Raw genomic sequence first — 19,752 nt, 5'->3', positions numbered from 1 at the left:
CGAGGGACTGAACAGTGCTGCTCCCTGCTAGAGACCCCCAAACCCCACCTGGCAGTTTGGCCTGGCTTCCATCCCATCCTCTGGCCCACACTTTGCTCTCTGCAAACGCCCAGCTGTGCAGAGTCTGTGCTCCCCCAAACCCACATCTAAGCCCCCACTCTAACCAGCCTCTGGCTTGTCCAGCAGGCATCCATTCAGCTTTTGAACTGGAGCTCAGGCAGAGCCTCGGTCAGGAAGCTGGCCTGTTCTGGCTCTGTCCAAGAAACAATCCTTTCCCCTCATTTCGTCTCATACCTGCCTCTGTGGCTGCAGCAGATTCATGGTCCCACCTGTCTCCCCTGAGAGGCTGGGTGCCCCTCAAGGTGTGCAGCCTGTCTCGTCAGCCCACACTGCAGGGCCCAGTACAGGGCTGCACAGAGGAGGCACCAACAACTGTCTGCCAGCTGTAGAAATGACTGAAAACAAAGACAGCTGCTTTATTTGTTTTCAGACAGTAGCACATCCTCCATTTCTTAAGCACATGGTGGCTCCAAGCACACGGGCATCGTGGGCACCCGGCAGAAAATGGCTGTGTCCCGGGGGTCTGCAGGCTGTGGTCCCATAACTGGTCCCTTCAGGGCTCCAGGTCACTGCCAGGGCCAGGAATGATGGCTGCTTCTCAGCCCTACAAAGGAGAACAGGTCAGAGTTCAGTCACAGCCTTCTTCTCCCAGGAACCCTGTTGATCTGTCAGAGGAAAGGTGTTCTGTGCAAACTTTTGCAAAGACCTCAGTAGATGCACAGGGGCAAGGAAGAGCCTTCCGCTCCATGAACCACCCGGTGTGGTCTAGCAAGCAGGCCCAGCTTCAGGTTCCTTCTGCCAACAGAGCTGCAGCAATGGTTAGCAGTGTCTTTTCTGCTCAACTTGAAGTCGAGCAAACATCTCTCCATGCTCCCCAGAGAAGAGGAAACTTGACCTCCTACCCAGGCTTTGGGCCTACCTGATCCCATGCAGACCTGCTGCTGGGTCCGCTCTGTCTCTGGGCAGGTGTGAGCTGGGTAGAGCCTCAGACAGGATGACACCACTACTCACAGCAGCTTGTCTCCTACTTGAGCAAAAGAGGCTTTTCCACAGGAAAAAGGCCCCACCCCACAGCTCTTTTAATAAACACACCAGTGCTCTGGTAAGTTCAAACCAAGGTGCCCCTAGGTGTTTGTGTGGGGGGCTATGTCCAGTCTGGAACCGCATACTGCTGGGCTGGGAAAGGGGGATGGAATGGTCTAGAAGAGGGACAGGAATTGGGGCAGGTGGGAGGAGGGGAACGGGAACTGGCTGGGAGGGTCAGGAAAGGAGCACAAGGCCTTGGGACCATGTCTCAAGGGAGGGATGCTGCCAGCCTCAGATGTCCAGGATAACTACAGCCCCCTGAGGCCTGGGCCGACTATTACCCTTCCCACTCACCGGAGGCTGGGTCCCACATGCCCCGTCAGGCCACCACAGAAGTAGGGCGGACAGTGGGTACCCTCAGTCCCCTCCTCTAAGGCAGGCCACACCCGCTCCTTAACCTTGGGGTTCTACCTCCAGAACCCCAAGGCTCTTCTCCTTCCATAGGGCTTCCCCGCCTTTTCCATGACCCCCCACCCTACACCATGGGCCCTCCTCCATGCTCCCACCCCCAAGTGCTCAAAGGAAAGAAATGGGTGGCACATGCCTGCTCTTAACTAGGTGGCTGGCCCCTGAAGGTGGGGCCTGATTTTACCCAGTGCTGCTCCTAGACTCGGCCTAGTGGGGCCCAGTGCCCACAAGGCCCTTTTCCTAGCCCAGATTTCCAAGAGCACTGGTGGGAACAGCCAGGCAGGACATCTGAACCAGGAGGTGACTGAGGGAATCTAAGGCCTACTGGTCCCTCACTGTGTAAGAGGCAGAGACCTTGAGGTTAGAATGTGTGATGTGGCAAACGTGGCAGACAGCTGTCAGCACTGGCGATGCCCGCCCCCCCCACGCCCTCAGAGCCCAGAAGCCCGGGGCCTTACCTTTTGGGCAGCGCTGACACAGTGCTGGTAGGCTTTGACCAGGTCCGAGCACAGGAGCACCTCCTGCAGGTTGTCACGGTAGCAGTGAAGGATCTGAGTCTGCAACCCTGAGCACACGGGCTCCAGCCTGCGGGGCCTGTGGGACAGAGCAGGCAGTCCTTGGGCTCGGTCCCAGCGGGCAGGGGAGGGAATCGGCTCATTCGCACAACACTGTGGGTCATGCAGCAGGCTCTGCACCTCAGCTTCCAGTAACTCCTCAGAGGAAACCAGGGGGCCACAGGGTCTAGCGCTGCGAGGGCGGAGGCTCAACAGCAGCAGACCTCAGGGGGCCTGGGGTCATGCCCTATGGGGACAGGGCCCAGTAGCCAGGCCGGGGACCTTGGTGCTGACGCTCTGCCGCCTCCCAGGGCAATTCTGGCCTAAGCTGTAAACCTGATGGTGACCGTGTGATTATACACACTGTAGCTACTTTCTCATACAAAGTTGTTTTTCTGATTTCAAAACTATTACACACACAATGAGGAGAACTGGAGTACTGTAGAAATGTCTAAAAAAGAAAACTGTTCAGAATCTCACTTCCTAGAGATAACCACTACAGTATTTTGGAAGTACTTTATTTTTTCTTTCTTCTTTTTCAAAGGAGGTTTAGAACCTACAAAAACTTAATTTTTTTCTTTTTTAAAATAGGAAACCAAAAGAAAAGTGAAATAAAGATTACACTCCAGTTGGTCACCAGTGTCCTTGGGCGCCTCTGACTGGTGTCTCTTCCCGACTCCTTCCTGCCGCTGCCTTCGTGCCAGGCCCACCCTACTCACCTGCTGCTAACAGCTCTGTGCACTGTGCGCTATTATTTATCATCCCGTCACAAATCGGGAAACTGGGGCACAGGCGGGTTAAGTAACTTGCCCAATGTCATACTGAGGGAGTGGGGGAGGCGGGACATATTTTTTTATACAGCTTGGGTCCCACTGGTTCCACAAAGGATTTTCTGACTTGGTTTTCAGGCCAGGTCCACCCAGGAACCTGCGCAGCTCTAGACAGAACCGAAACACCTGCCGCCGCCTTTCAGCATAACCACCACCATGGCTCCGGCGTTCAGTGGGAGCTGTAAAAACGCGGAAAGCCTCTCCCCAAGGTTCTCAGCAATGAAAGCATCACTATATGCTTTATGCGCTCTGCTCCTGTCGCATGGGAGGACTTGTAGGTGGACAGTTCTCCCAGTCCAGGATCTCTATTTTATATTATTTATTTATTTATTTGGTTAATCCTCACCCGAGGATATTTTCCCACTGATTTTTAGAGAGAGTGGACGGGAGGGAAGGAGAGGGGGAAAGAAAGAGAGAGAGAGACTTGGATGTGAGAGAGGCACATCAATTGGTTGCCTCTCACCTGCGCCCAGAATGGGGCCAGGATCGAACCTGCAACCCAGGTACGGGCCCTGGACTGGGAATCGAACCTTCTGTTTCATGGGCCGATGCTCTAACTACTGAACAACACCAGCCAGGACTGATCTCTGTATTTTAAAAATCTAGCCATGCAGTAGGTGCTGGAACAAAATAACACATTATTTCTTTTAATTAAAAAAAAATATATTAAACTTATAGAGGTAACATTAATTAATAAAGTTATATAGTTTCAGGTGTGCAACTCTATTAATACATCATCTGCATAATGTATTGTGTGCATGTTCACCACCCAAAGGCAAGTCTCTTTCCATCACCATTTATTCCCCCTTTACCCTCCCCTACCTCCCCCCACCCCCTTTCCCTCTGGTAATCACCACACTGTTGTCTGTGTCTTTCAAGGTTTTTGTGGGGTTTTTTGCTTAATCCCTTCATCTTTTCACCCACTCCCAATCCCCCTCCCCTCTAACAGCTGTCAGTCTGTTTTCTATATCTATGAGTCCGTTTCTATTTTGTTTGTTTTTTTATTTTGTTCATTAGATTCCACATATAAGTGAGATCATATGCTACTTGTCTTTCTCTCACTGGCTTATTTCACTTAGCATAAGTCCATTCATGCTGTTGAAAAGGAATGATTTCCTTCTTTTTATGGCTGTGTAGTACTCCATTGTATAAATGTACTACAGCTTTTTACCCACTCATCTACTACACCATTATTATTTTAAGATAACTCAAAGATACTGAGTTCATCAGTTATAAACATAAAGGAACAGAATTCTCAGCTGCTTAGGAAGACAACCAGGATTTACTGTCACACCAAGAGTCTGGAGGTGGCACCTCCAGTGCAGCTGTACCATCAATGACGCCATCTCAGCCCAGATCTCGCTCCTTCCCCTGCACCAAACCAGCACGGTGGCTGTCACCTCAGGTCTGCTGTTTCATGCACATCAGAACTGCGTCATACACCCACCCCTAAAACCATCACTAACAAGGGGAGTGAAAAGACTATGTTTAGCTAAGACCAGGCCCAAAGCTTGAATAAAAATGATGATTTCTAAACTAAAGAAGTCATGCCACGCCCACTTGAAGGTTTGTGACTCAGAAGGTAAAGGGTGTGTGGGGAGAAACAGCCTTTCCCTTTCCAGGAAGGAGGGGGCAGAGGGACAGCCCAGCAGGCCGTGACGACCAGGCTCTGCCCCAGCAGCGCACAATCCCACCAGGCTGCTTTCTGAGGATGTGACCACAGGGAATGAGGCCGTTCTCGCCCCTGAGGACACAGTTCTGGTTCATGTCCACACAGCACAAATGAGGTCTTAGAGATTTCTTACTGGAAGAAGACATGTGGGGTTTCTTCTCAGCAATGGGAGACAGATGGGCTCCTCAGATCAGGGGATCCTCTCACTGGGCAGTCATTTGGGACATTCAACAACTGGGGTACAGTGGGGTGACCACCTCATTCCTCCAATGCTTGTAGAATGTCTCTCGATTCTTGTCAAAAGTTTTTTGACATGGATGTGTCTAATTGCAGGCCTTTAAAAAGAGACCCTTTTCCTGAGGATGCAGGCAATGGGAGGGTAGTCCACCTCAGTCAAGTTCTGCAAACTGCTTCAGTTTCAGCTGTCCCATGCTCTCCCTTAGGAACGCCATGAAGGTATAGATCTTTGCTTTCTGCCCTCCATCCCACTGCCTTCCCCTCTGTGTTTTAATGTCTGATTCTCCATTCTTGGGAGGCAGAGGCCCCTCCTTTCCCGTTTCAGACCTGCCCCGCACGGTGTGGCTTATGAGACCGTGTCTTTCCGTGGGCTCTCCTTGGTACCTCTGTTGTCCTTCACACCAGCCCACCTCTGCTCTTTCTCATTGGGTGCTGCCCCTAAAGCAGGAGCACCTGAGGGCACAGGTTTTACTGCACCCTCCTTTGCATTCCCTTGAAGTAGCACCCACCAGCATGTGGCTGCCAGGGGGCCCTGTGCCTGGCCGCAGCCTGGTCGCTGGCAGGCACAGCGGGCCTCCTTGGTCAGGAAGCACCAGGCTCAGTAGGGGCAGAGCTGCTCTGAGAGCAGTCCTGTATGAGGCTTACAGGTCTACACAGAGAGGTGTCCTGGAATAGGTCAGGTGGGGCCCGTGGGGCCTGAGCCAGGCAGGGCAGCCGAGTCATCCTAGAACCAGAACCCTGACCCTGAAGAGCCTTGCCCTCTCCAGTACTACAGCAGAGACATGGCTCTCACTTTGCAGGCTGTAAATGGGCAGATCAGTCCCTCTCCCTCTGTCCCCTCATTTGGTTTCAGGTCCCTGAACAAGGGCCACTGTGCGTTTTGAGGGCAGACCTCACCAAACACCTAGCAGGCTCCCAGCTCAGGAGAAACTGGGCCACGTCGAAATCCATCCCCTCTGCACCAGCACCACCTCTGGGACTGCAGAGGCCTCTCTCCTCAGGGATTTATCAGGAACAATATGAGGAGACAGGACGGTAGGCAAATGTCAACTGGAAGAAATTTCACCCATTTGCCTGCAAAACAGCTCTGAATGAGATCTGACAGGGAGAGTACAGCTCGACAAATAAAAGGCTTTCTCTGAGCACGGCAGGGTTAGGCCTGTAGTCAAACCCTTCATGAAAATAGGCGCATTCTACCCAAGTACAGCTTTACCTGGCCCTGGTCCATGGTAACCTGCATAAGAAACTGCTCAGATTTTCAAAACATTCAGTCTTGTGAACAGTTGCTCTTCAAATGCACACGAAAATGTATCTATAGTGTTCTGTGAATTTTCCAGGGATTGAGATAAGTCCTGTGCCCCTTTCTGAGGGTGTCCGCTGGTTTTGGGGTATTTAACATCACCCAAATCAGAAGCCTCACATGCATTGCTAAGGATGTCACTCACCTCCTTAGCCTTTACTTTCGTCATCTGCACACTGCGAACAGTGCCTGCTGGAGGCTGAACAGGACTGAAAGAGGGTGCTGTGAAGGACCACTCTCACCAACAACCTGGTTGTCAGTGCGGAACACAAGGTGGGGTAGGGGTCAGATGAACTGGGAAGAGCTGAGGAAGGGAGGCTGAGGTCCTGGTGGCACTTGGTGGAGCAGAGTTGAGACAAGGAGGCTTTGGGGGTTGGGACTCCAGATATGAGTTTGACAATGGAACCCTGTCTCAACATGTGTCTCTCCCTATAACCTGAGCTTCCATACCATTCCAGACCCAGCCCAGAGCTTGCCTAGGCCTCATTGGTGCCTCTTTCCCCAGGAATCTTGGTACCTCTTTTCCCCAGGCACCAATCATGGCATCCCTTCTCCAAGGAACCAGCAGACCTGAGCATGGCACCCTGTGGGGCAGCAGCGAGAACACAAGTTTTGGGGTCTGACAAAGGAGGTCAAGACTCTAGCTCTGCCGCTTTCACTATGTGGTCAGGAATCAGATGGGGAAAAGAGCCCTACCACGCAGAGCGGCTCAGGACTTGGGTCCGGTGGAGTCACGGGTACTCAGGAAACTGGCTGAATATTGCTCCAGCTGCACAAAGGGCATCCACAGCAAGCCCCACCAACAGCTCCGAGTGTGGGTGTGGTGGCTACACGTGGGCACAGGTTAGCAGAGACCACCCGATCCTGCCCTGTCCACTCAGACAACAGGCCCTTCTGCTGATCAGTCACCAGGGAGATGAGGCAGATGCTGGGGAGTGTGGGCCCCCAAAAGGCTAACAGGCTGCATCGATGACGTGATGACCTCTGGACATTCAGTATCATGTAAGATGCCTCCTGCCTCCTGTGCCCCCGATTCCATCCCCAGAAATGCTGCCCACGAACCAGAGTTCTGCCTCCTTGGTGGTAATAACATGTTTCCATGGTAAGAGTCATGATAAGAACATCAGAAAAGGCAAAGTATTAGCCAGGAATATAAACACACTCCTCCCTCTCATCCCACAGCACCACACACAGGCCCACGAGGACAGTGAAAAGCTGCCCTTAAACCCTCGAGACTGCAGCCCAGTTCCCGGGCTGAGAAGCGAGTCTGTCTCACCACGAGGTATTGCGCACTGGGTACCATTCCACCTCCTAGCTTTTGTGCCCCACCCTACCCCCTTTGGGAACAAAAACCCTTTGCTCCTTTCCCTTGCCAAGCAAATCCCTGGGCTAACTTATTAACTACTCCTGCCAACCCCTTAACTTCTCCTCTCCCCATTAAAACAATTAACCCTCTGGATCATAAGACCCCTGTAGTCCACAGGTCCTTGGAGCCTTCCACCCGAGCTTCCCATGTCCTCAATGGAATTCACCATCTAGCACCAAGGAACCAACTTCTCCTCCCTAATTCCTGTCTTGGTGAGTTGCATCACTATCCCTCCAGTCATCCACCCCAGTTGGACACCTAGTGTCATTCTAGATATCTCCCCTTGTCGTCATTCTAGATGTCTCCCCTTGTCTTCATTCTAGATGTCTCCCCCTGCCTTCATTCTAGATGTCTCCCCTTGTCTTCATTCTAGATGTCTCCCCTTGTCTTCATTCTAGATGTCTTCCCTTGTCTTCATTCTAGATGTCTCCCCCTGCCTTCATTCTAGATGTCTTCCCTTGTCTTCATTCTAGATGTCTCCCCCTGCCTTCATTCTAGATGTCTTCCCTTGTCTTCATTCTAGATGTCTCCCCCTGCCTTCATTCTAGATGTCTTCCCTTGTCTTCATTCTAGATGTCTCCCCCTGCCTTCATTCTAGATGTCTCCCCCTGCCTTCATTCTAGATGTCTTCCCTTGTCTTCATTCTAGATGTCTCCTTCTTGTCCTCATTCTAGATATCTCCAGAGCTCTGTCTTTGTTCTAGATGTCTCCCTTGGCCTTTGTTTTATGTCTCTCTCTGCCTTCATTTTCCCTCTACCTTCATTCCGGATGCTTCCCTCTACCTTTGTTCTAAATGTCTCCTTCTGCCTCCATTCTAGATGTTTCCCTCTTACTTTCTTACTATTCTAGATATTTCCCTCTTACTTTCTTACTATATCAGCCCTGCGTCTCTCCAATCAAAGTGAAAACTGAAGCTTTATCCATTCCAACTCTCAAACAGCTAAGAAACTCATCCTCTTTATCCCTGGTGACTTAACTTACCCTTACCTGGGTTGCTCTAGATGCCCCTTCCTTCTGTCCTTGCCTCCAACTATCCTCCATCCTTCATCCACAGGGACCTTCTATTCCTCTCAGGTTTATAGAGGCCAAACCTGCCTGTCTCCTGCCTCCTCTGTGCCCCCCTTCCTCCAATTCTGGGTGGTTCCCAGAGCAGACTCCCCAAGGCTTTCCAAATGGCCAAGACAATCTTTCTAGAAGGTCTTACTCCTTCCTCTAGTGCTCAGGCCTTCCGAGGCCCAGCTCTCCTTGAGCTCCTCCACAGCCTCTCCCTTGCCCTCCCAGCTTCCCTCCCCCACGCCATTCCCTGCAGTCTCAGGATCTGCCTCCCTGGGCTCCCTACCAGGGGCCATCATGCCCTGAGGGCACAGAGGAACCTTGGCATCCCCACCTTCACATACTCCTGCCTCCGCCTAGAGGAGAAGTCCTTCTACAGGGCCAGTCAACAATTCCTTCTCACCCCCAGCATCTGATGGTTTCTCCTACTGGCCTTTCTCTCTCAGACCTTTGCCAGTTCACTTTCTCCACTGAAAACACACTCATCTTTCCAAAAAGTCTAAAATGGTTTCAAACCCAAACAGCTTCTGCTTCTTATCCCTTCCTAAAACTAGGCTTCCAATAGCCATGGCCATGGCCAAGAAGGAAACAAACACATCCTCACACCACCTGAACTTCTTGAACCATTTTTTGCTTTACTGTGGCACAAGCTAATACACTCAATCATTGGCTTATGTTAGCTGGGACTAGGTGTCTCTTACTTGCAGGCAAAAAGGGTGTCTAGAGAAGACAGCGTGGTGAGGTTATGGAGACAAGGGCTCCTGAGGACTATCTGCACACATGAAGGTCAGCGGGTTGGAGAGTCTCACCCCCCTAAGATCATGTCTTTCTTGAAATCTCAGAATGTGACCTTAATTGGAAACAGGGTCGTTACAGATACAATTAGATAGAATGAGGTCATTCTGGGGCAGGGAGGGCCCTTAATCCAATATGACTGGTGTCCTTATAAGAAGAAGAGAGACACGGAGACACACAGGGAGAAGGCCACAGTGATGAGGAAGGCAGGGACTGGAGGGATGCATCTACAAGCCAGGGAATGCCAAGGAGCTTGGAAAAGAGCACAGGACAGAACCCACCTCCTGCCTTCAGGGAGAGCCAGTCCCATCTTGGCTCTTTGTCACAAAAGCCCTAGGAAACGCATGCTGTCAGCCACGCAGGAAAGGGATGTGACCAGGCCTCCAGAGGCAGAGCTGGAAGTGTCAGACTGGTGGGAATTGGTGGTAGGCAGATGAATCACTAGTCACCTTCTAACAGAGCAACATGCTACTTCTATGACATAAGGCTCCTTGGCTACAGCAGCTACCCTTTAAGGAGTATCCAGCAAGTGCCAGGTTCTATGGCCTGCACAGTGTCTGGTCTCTGCCACCCCTGTGGGTTACTATCTCCATTTAGAGAAGAACTGGTTCCTCTGACTTGCAGTCCTTCACCTAACTGGCAAGTGAAGAAGCTGTAATTTACAACCAGGTCTGTGGAGCTGTGCCCTGTGCTCCCACGAAACCATCCCTGGAGGGAGAGATCTGGGTGAAGATCAGGCTACGGGAGGAGAGATGACAAGGGGCACACTTCTATCTTGATAAAGAGTATAGGTGGAAAATCCAACCTCACCTGAGATTACATCTGATGGACGTGTGGTCCTGGTCATTTGAGAACCAATACCTGCCAGGGCCTACTGCATGCCGGGTCCTAGGCATATCCACAATAACCCTGTGAGTGAGGCATTACCGTCCCTTTCTGTAGATGGGGACACTAGTCTCAGAAGGTTAAGTGATCTGCCTGAGGTTGCACAACAGTGAGATGGAGCCAGGATAAGAGCCCTTGTTTTCCACAGTGTGTCCGTCCTAGCTCCATTCTGCCTTTGGGAAATCCCAAAATACTCCAAAGAAGGAACAATCAAGAAAGAAACAAAACAACAAACAAGAAACAAAGGCACTTGCCCCAAATCACACAGTAGTCAAGGGCTCTTGTATGGAGCCAGGAGTTTGCTAACTCAAAGTGGGGAGTGGAAGAGGGGTGGCAGGCCCGGATCCACAGGAGGAGGAGTGAGGGAGGACGGTCGTGAACGTGCGGCCATGCAAGGAGGCTGAGAACAAAGGGCAGCGTTACCTGGAAAGGTGAGAAGGAAATAGCACAGGGAGCGAATGGTCCCACCAGTGCAGCTGGCCTGAGCAGGGTGGGGACAGAATGGCCAGCCTCTGAGCTGGCAGGAAAAGGGTCTGCCGCCTGAGTGTGCACAGCATCCTCTTGTGCATAGCCCCAAACTCTTGGTGTGCTCTCTTATTTTATTTAATAAATGAAATCACATCAACTTCTCCTTCTTCTATTATCACTGCTGACATCAATCTGATAATATTGGCCTGGTGTGGAATTGGGCTATTATATGTCCTCCTGATTATTTAATTTCAGAGAAACATCGGCAGGGGATGACTCTATAGAGCAGGCTTTTTATTACACGCAGCACTAAGGAGATTGCAAGTGAATTAGACATTCATCTTCGTCAGCTCCAATCTAGCTGTTCAGGAAAGGTTTCTGCTTTAACCCATAGCTAGGGCTGAGGTGCTGACGAGAGCAACTGGTTACGAAGGACTTGGTTAACTGGCTGCTATCGACGATGTGCCAATCAGCCTGGGTAAGTGGAACCCAAAGATCCCACCATCGATCGACACGTCACGTGGGATCACTATCAGCTGCTGAACGCCGGCCTCCAGCTGCCCCCATCCCGCAGGCTGGAGGCAGCTACTCCAAGAGCCAAGGCCTGGCTAGACAGCCCTACCGCTGAGAGCCGAGGGAGAGCTCTGCTCACAAGAGGATACAAGACACAAATTGGCCCCTTGCTGCTGCTCAGTCAATGAAGGAGAGGCTGCCTGTGACAGAATTCTTCCTGGGACTATCATTTCATGCACACACGTGCATGTACACACACACACACACACACACACACACAGAATGGGGAAGGGCCATTCCTGGCTTTGTTCCTTTGTTGAAAAGACAACAGAGGATTCAGTTTCCCTTAAGGACCCCTCCCAATTCACTAGACGTGTGGGATGGACACAAGCTGGCACCCTCTGGAAACCTGCGATGAGGAAGGAAACAGCAGGGTCACAGTGGTGCCTGGTGTCTGAGGAGCACCATACTGACACCACCTGGGACTGAAGAGCTGTCTGGCACTGTTTCTGCCAATTAGAGGCCCATATTGTAGTCCCTCAGCAGCCTTGGCTCTAGAGTGGGGGGTCCCAGGGCCCCAGCCATGTTCTGCCTGGATCTGCTGAAGGCTTTCAAGACACCACCTCCCCCGGCACTGGCCCTCAGCAGAGGCAGGAGCCAGCACTGTAACTGCATTGAGGGCCTCCAGGACCCCAGTCTGGGAGATGTCACTTCTTTCCCCATCCTTTCCCTCTGAGCCCTCACTGTCTCCCATCAGGACAACTTCAGTCAGCTCCTGACTAGTTCACAACCCTTCTGCTAGTCTGCCCTCCAGCCCACCTCCTGGCCAATGTCAGGTGGAGGGCCCTCTCTAAGCAGAACAGTGCAGGTGCACTGGCCCAGGGCTTCCCTCGGAACGGTGGCCAAATGTCTGGGCCTGGCCCTCCAGCTCCATGCTTTAGCCCCAGCCGTGCCCACAGGCAAGGCTGCTAGAACCAAGGCTGACCAGCTCCACTCTCCTTGCCCTGTACCTCCCTCCTCCCACGAAGCCTCATGGAGCCTCTGAGGTAGTGAAGCAGAAACACCACACAAACAAATGTGGAGCTATAAACTGGAGGGGAGGCACGCAGCACAGACAGGACTCAGCCTGAGAATCACCCTGGTCAAGGGGACCAGGGCAGGAGGAGGCTGTGGAGGGGGTAGTCCCGCTTACCTGGTTCCCAACCTCTTAGGTACCTGCTCTCACTTTCTTGTGTCCTCTGTTCTAATTCAGACTCCCCACCACGTGTCATGGTTTCCTAGAGCTTCTCTAGTCCTTCCAGCCCACCTTCCACCCAGCCGCCAACGTGACTAACAAGTAATTAGACTGTGAGCCAGTCCCTAGCTTGGCTCCTACTGATGGAACCCAGTGCCCTTTATTAAACGGTGCTCAAAGCCCGTCTGCCCTACTGCCCGTCTGCCCAATCTCCCTACTGCCCTGCACGGGCTCTTGCCACCCTCCAGCCATCGTGTCTGCTCTAACACAGGGATCTGCTGCTGCCCACTGAACACGCTCACTCTCTCGGGCCTCAGGGTCCAAGCACGCATGGCTCCCTCTGCTCCCATGCCCCTGCTTGCCAAGCTCCTGGGCAGCAGGCCGCCTGGCAGAGGGAGCTGCCTTCATGGCACAGCTCCATCCATGGCACAGCTGCAAAGGCCCAAGCCCCTAAGGAAGACCAAGGTGCTCCTGTGCTGGGAACGGCATGCTACAGATACCAGCTGAGGGCCTACTGTCTGCCTATGCTGTGCCTGCGGTTATGCCTGCCAGGGGCCTGCCCATGTGACTCACAGTATGCAGAGCTCTCATGGGCTATACTTCTGTTTGTTCTCTGGCCTGTAAACTCCTCTCACTGCTCATTTATTCCCAGCCCTGGCCAGTGGTGCACACGGTAGGTGCTAAATAAACAGGTGGTGAGAGGATGCACTGTGGGCCATCCTCTCCTTCTCTCAAAGTGTCCCACATTTCACCAGTCTACACCTTGGCTCCCACCCTTTCTTCTCCGGAACAACGCCCCCACCTCAAGGTTCTACACCAGTGCAATTTCTGTAGCACTGCTAGCCAAGCTGCGCCTCTCCAGCAGGCCACGGTGCACTTTCCGCTGTCTCGCGGGCGCCTGTGTCAACAGTGGTCCTGTGTGGGCATGCTGCCAGCCTCCTTTCGATCCAGTGTGCACTCTGCTCTGCTGTCCCACTCGCCTGCAAGGGTGCCGGCCCGGACCATCACCTGCTAGGGCACCGAGCACTCGTGGCCAGACCTGTGAGGAGCCATCTCCCATGGGCCCGGGAGTGCCTTGAGGGCAGGATCACAGTTTACTACCTCTGTTTCCACAGGCCCTCACCAGCGTAGCATGTGAAGCAGATATTCCACAGATCAGTAGAAGTAGTCAGGGCATCCGTAATGAAGAGTCTCTGGGGCTTGTTCTTGCAGAGTCTCTGCGCAGAGCCCATAACCTCCTGAACCGCTAGATGTCTGCCTGGCCTGGCTCGGTGCCCTTGTAACCTGGCAGGCTGGCCTGGGCTGTCCACCCCAAACCTCCTGAAAGAATGTGGCTGTCCTTAGCCATACTGCGCCCCACTTTCCAGCCTCCTCCTTATCCTGCCTGCTCCCGATCACAGTTCACTCTCCTATTGCTGGCCTCCCTCACATCCAGCCTGGACCACAGTGCCCCACAGAGCTATCCTGTGATTCCTTCTTACCATCCCAACCCCCCAGCTCTGAGGGAAGGCTCCCAAGGGCCTAGCCCTTGATACTCCTGCTGCGTTCACCCAGCCTCACGGTTGGGACCCGCAAGGCCCACGACACCTTCATAGCAGCCAGGTGCTCAGTAGTGATGGCAAATGAACAAACCAAGGAGCTTCCATCAGGGCTGGGCTGGGCCTCCCACAGCCCTCCCACCTGTCCGCAGCCACATGAGCTAAGACACTCCACCTGGACATAGGATGATATTGCCCTCGCCAGCCTGTCACTCGGGTGCAGGAAAGAGCTTACAGTGTTATGTGCTATAGTGAAAGAGCTGCCCCCACAAGTGACACTGGGACAAAAAGGCCAGAAATGAACTGAGGCTGGGAAGGAACAAGGTAGTCCTGGATCACCTTGTGTCAGAAGGTAAAGAAGTGCTCAGAGAATGAAGAGATGTGTCAAAAGGACAGAAGAATCTGTTTGAAGGACCAAATCTAGGGCATTTTGAACATCAAAATAAATTATAACACATACTACAACTCAATGATTATGAATTGTGAATCCCTGACTCTTTACTAACATAAACAAATAAAAGAATACCTAACTAAATGGGGAAGGAGAGAAAACTCCTCCTTTTATAGAATGTCAATTCATAAATGTAGAAGAAACAATGGAAATAAATAATCACCGTTTAAAGCCATTATTGTGGTGGCTGATTCAGGCAATAGTCATCGCTGGGAGAGGAGGTTGACGGGTAGAGGTCTGCTGAGGATCAGAATGCTGGCATACTATGGAGCATCCACACACAAAATACTAAGCAAACACAAAGGGAACATGCAGGCTTTGTACCACAGAGACCAGGCAGATACCAAAGTAACCAGGTCAAGGTCAAGATCACAAGTGGCAGGACGGGATGAACCGTAAAGGGCACAGCACCAGTTTGGGGGCTTCCTGCCAAGAACACATAGCTTGAGTCCGGTCATGAGAAACATTGGGAAGATCCAGGTTGGGGTCACCCTACAAAAAAAGAGGCTGTGCTCTTTAAGACTGTCCAAGTCACAAGAGTCAGGGAAAGACGAAGCAACTGCTCCATACCAAATAAGACTGGTAATGCGTGACCAGTGAGTGCAACACGGGCACCTGGGCAGGATCCCGGACCAGAAAGGGAAGAGATGATGCTAAGCAGCGGGCAACACTGCACGCACTTTGTGGCTACATCAGCGCGTTTCCTGATTAGAAGAGGTGTGTGTGGGCTGGTGTGTGTGGGCGTGGGTGTGGGTGTGTCCTTGGGGGGCAGGGGATAGACTAGAATACTCAGGGCTGCTGGGTCACTGTGTCGGAATAAGACAGTGCTTTCATCTAGAAGGAAAGGTGATAAAGCAAATTCTGTAACATGTAAGCAGTTAGGGAATCTGAGTTAAGGGCAAGCAGGAATTCACTGTATAATTCTTGTAAACTTTTTATGGGTTTGAAAATATTTCAAAATAAAACAAACAATAAAGTTGGCGATTTGAGAGGATCTGAGTGCATTTAAAAAGATGCACTTATCCCAAAAAGAGCCCACCATTGCTGCATAATATGTTTTAAACATATTTAAAACAGGCGGATGGGTGCTGAAAAACAGTCTAGAAATAGACCTGAGAAATTTAGCACATGATTGGGTGGAATTTTCTATCATTACTGATGGGGCAAAGGACTCGACAACAAAGGTGGATCTGTGCTTCATATCGTATACCTAAATAAATCACCGGGGGGTCCTCTGGAGCAGCAATTTAATGACAGAAAGTAAAATCAGAGAGGTACTAGTCCTAAAAATACGAATACTGAGGGAAGTAGGTCCCTGGTAATGTAAGTCACAAACAGAAAAGTGAACAACAAGAATATATTTGATCCCTACTCCCAAATCAACCTGCAAAGGGCAAAAATTAAAATATTAACTAGAAAAAAGTTACAACAAAAAATGATACAAGACTAGTAACACCATTATACAAAGACCTTTTAGAAAGGAATAGTAAGAAAAAATAGGCAAAGGCCATGTAAGGAATTCACAGAAGAAGATGAGTGGCCAATAACATAGAAAAGGTTAAGTTTACTCTAACTAACACCCCAGAAAATGAGGAGTTTCAAAAGTGAGAGGTTTTGTTGATTTGTTTTTGTTTTTGTTTTTGAGCTTGGCAAAGATGTTTTAGAAAAGTTATAATCCTGTGCTTGGGGAATTTGGGGAAATGGACACCCTCTAGCATCGCTGTGTAGAGTAAAAATTGGTACAGAACCTCTCTCGTCCAGGAGGGCCAGTTGGTAAGATTTAAGTATATAAATACAAAGGTAGATACATTTTTCTGTGTATATATCCTTTGAACCAATATTTTCCTCTAGAAGGATTTAAACAAGTAAGTGCACAAAGATTAAGGCTGCTTGTCACAGCATTCATATATTGGTGAGAAAATGGGAAAACACCCAAGGATCCATCAATAAGGGATTGGTTACATAAATTCTGCTATAATCACACAGAAGAATAGTATACTAATTAAAAATGAAGATGTAAATATACTTTACCTGATACAGTAAGGGATTCATGGCATGTGAATGAGGGGAAACAGAAGACACTGAACTGTGTGTTTCTCAGGAGCTCATGATCCCACTTCTGTGCAGTTGTGTATCTGTGTTCTTGTGAGCAGGGTGATGTCACCAAAACATAAGCATGGAGAAATTTTGGATTCTCTTAAGTTTATATTTTTCTGCATCATTTCATGTTTTTACAATATTCATATATCATTTTTCAAATGAAAATACAAAACTATTTTTCATTTTGGAAAACTGTGAAGATATATACTCATCTGATTTTTTTTATCAGTGATCATTTTAAGATGCTACAGTAAACAGCAAATCAAACAATGTGTAAACACCAAATGTACACATTGTATATCTAAAGTACTATGCACAGTACCTGGATGGATTTTAGAAGTTTTCTTACAGTGTTATCACATATACGTGCACACAGAGATAACACTGGCAGAGGGTGAAGACAGAAAGGCAGGAGGTGCAGGGTAAGGAGTACTCGCACACCGTAGGAGCTAAATATTTGTTGAACCAGGAGCAAATAAAGGGTGTTTTATCTCTGAAATTCTAAAATAGAAGTTCCAAATCAATTTGCTTACAGATAGAGTAAACAGAATAAGTGTAAATTCTGGCATAGTTGTTAAAAGATCAGTCATGTTATTTTGGCATCCTATCTTGTTCCATCACTGCCCAGGTATGTGAGAGATAAATTCCTGCTTTCTACACTGCCGCAAGTCACAGTTGTCACAAGCCAGTAGCTGCATGGCAGGAAGCGATCTCAAGGCATTCTCCTGGCATACACACCCCCTTCCCCCACCCTACACACACACACACACACACACACACACACACACACACACGCATAGAGTGAGAAAGGAGCTGAAACAATAGGCAGAGATGAGCACGAAATTGGTAAAGACAAATGTAATTTCCTGCACTGGGGTTTAAAAATAACTGCACAGGATAGGATGGGAGAGTTTGGCTTAACAGACTTAATATGCTACTACTAGTTATCTTCCTAAAACACACATCTGATCATATCATTTCATAACTCAGGTACTTCTGATGGCTTCCCAAACTCCTGGCGCTCAAAATTCCACCACCTGGTCCCGGCTGTGCTCCCTCGCCACGCCTCCCTCCGAGGGCAGGCTCTGGAGGCACCTGGCATGGGTTGCAGTCTGACTCTCCTGCTCATTAGCTTCATCACCTTGGGCAACTACCTTTAGAACAGGGGTAATAAATGAGATGATATATTCAAAGTGCCCATGGTGCTAGGCCACAGGAAGGGTCTGATAAACAGAAATGCCTTCCAACCAGTCTTCCTCTTCCACCCATGGGAATATTTGCAGGAGCACCAAGGAGCAAAGGGAGAACAAGACAAAGGCAGTGCAGGGAGAAGAGGGGAACCAGACGCCTCCCTGACCCCTTGAGCTGGGAGGCAGTGACGCCTATCCCTGGGGGCACACAAGCAGAGCTTTGGGAGAGACTGGATGTGGGACTGGGGAGGCCTAATGTGCAGGCAGCCCTGAGGGAAGCGGACCCTGAGGAGCTGCAGACCAGCCAGCAGGGCTAACCTCTCCTGTGCCTGGTTGTACTGACTGATGGCCCCAGGGGAAGATGCACTCTCCCGACTAAGCACCGGGGCGTCTCGGGTACTGGGATTTCCTCTCTTATTATGAGAGGCATTTCATTTAAAACCTTATTGGCATGAGTCTTTTAATGGCACAAAAAATTGCAACTTGGAAGTCTGAACTGGCTGCTGGATTTTAGTGCACTCGACAGCAGTGATAAATAAGACGAGCGGCATTGATCGAGTCCTTACTGTGTGCCAGGCCTCTGCCTCCTCCGTTATATTTTCACTCTCACGTGACCTAAAGGCCAGCGTACTGGGTGGCTGTCTCACCTCCACTTTACAGCTGACAAAATAGGCCCGGGGACACGGTCTAATTTGCCCAGTGTCACAGCACTAGCATGCAGTGGGTCTGGTAGTGAAGTTCAAGGCTAGTGCCTGGACTCCTCTCCCTGCAATGCTGGCCATGAAGAGGGTCATCGTCTTCCTCACACCTAGGCCAACAGTCACAAGCTAATGGCCCCTTGCCAATATGCCCTGATGAAAATGGATTGTTGCAGCCTGTGCTTTTATAAGACAGGAGATCAAGGACACAGTGACCTGGATAAGAAGAGCTGTTTCTCTGGGTTCTCAGGGAGGCCCCACGCCTTGCTGCTAGCCATCGGCAGAGCAAAATCATCTGCACCCTGGCCTCTGTGTAGAGCGTGGGGATCCCACACTTTCTCAGTCATGTGGCTTAGGACTCTAGACTTCTGGATCCTTATCTGGGTCTGGGCCCCAGAGGTTATTGCAATTCCAGCTCCCCCAGCAAGAGGCTGCAAGGGCCCTGCAGTACTATCTCGCTATACATGCCCCCCCAAACCTTTCAAGCCCATCTGCCTCACACTGTGCTCAAATTCTTACCGATATATGCCCACTGGTTCACCTGAGAATGCAGAGCATGCAGAGCCAAGCACTGTGATGAGAGACCAGTGACTCACAGCACAACCCATGCAGAGATTCTGAACCTTTAGAGGGATGCTACCATGTCCTGAGCACCTGCAGAGAACAGAATTCAATCTTCACACAAATGAAGGCCCTGAACTACAGCAGGTAGAGCGTGCTTGCTCAAGGTCACCCAGATCAGACTCCCAAACCCACACAGTCCCAGGACAGGGATTAGGAGGTGCCACCTTCCCCCACCTCCCCTAGGCCAGCTGCAGACGCACTGCTCCTGAAGGTTGCACCACATGTAGCTCTATCTCTCATCCAAACCTGCGGTCCATTGCTTGGCCCAAGCTGCTGCTTAGAAGCTCAGTCTCTCCAATTCCACATGGACAATGAGCTCAGTGCCACCTTAGACCCTGCCGCACGTCAGCCAATAAAACGGGGGGCATGACGGGTAGGGAAATCCCAGGGGACTGGAGCCAGAAAACTTAGGTTGGTTCCTACTCGACTACTAACTGGCTTCTGACCTTAGCAAAGGCATTTCATTTCATGTGGAGCTTCCTCGTGTTTAAAATGGGGAAAGAAAAGGGTGTTTTGCAAGATCACTGGTGCCGCAGTTTTCTACTTGCATGACCCAGATCGAATTCCTCAGTTTACGTTACTGTCCAATGGGGATAACACCTGTCCCTGCAAGTCTGCTTTGCAGATGAGGAGGGGGGCTGTGTGAGGAGGCATGGGGCACAGGGCTGGCATCTAGCAAGCTGGGCACCT

The 19,752-nt window shown here is 50.6% G+C and overlaps 1 long non-coding RNA gene across 1 annotated transcript in view; it reads right to left on the bottom strand.

Annotated features, from left to right (window-relative positions):
• Nucleotides 1-463: 463 nt before the first annotated feature.
• The window catches only part of LOC148092660 (uncharacterized), a 91,645-nt gene continuing 72,356 nt past the window's right edge, over nt 464-19,752 (bottom strand). The window contains exons 3-4 of the long non-coding RNA XR_015714795.1: nt 2,013-2,148; nt 464-664 (exon numbers count right to left, since the gene is read on the bottom strand). This is a non-coding gene — a long non-coding RNA (uncharacterized LOC148092660). The remainder of the gene's footprint in view (nt 665-2,012; nt 2,149-19,752) is intronic.

This window comes from Miniopterus natalensis, chromosome 7, assembly GCF_054644295.1.
Source record: "Miniopterus natalensis isolate mMinNat1 chromosome 7, mMinNat1.hap1, whole genome shotgun sequence".
Taxonomy (NCBI): Eukaryota; Metazoa; Chordata; class Mammalia; order Chiroptera; family Miniopteridae; genus Miniopterus; species Miniopterus natalensis.
The sequence above is the reverse complement of the archived record's forward strand: the minus strand, read 5'-3'. Positions and strand labels throughout refer to the sequence as shown.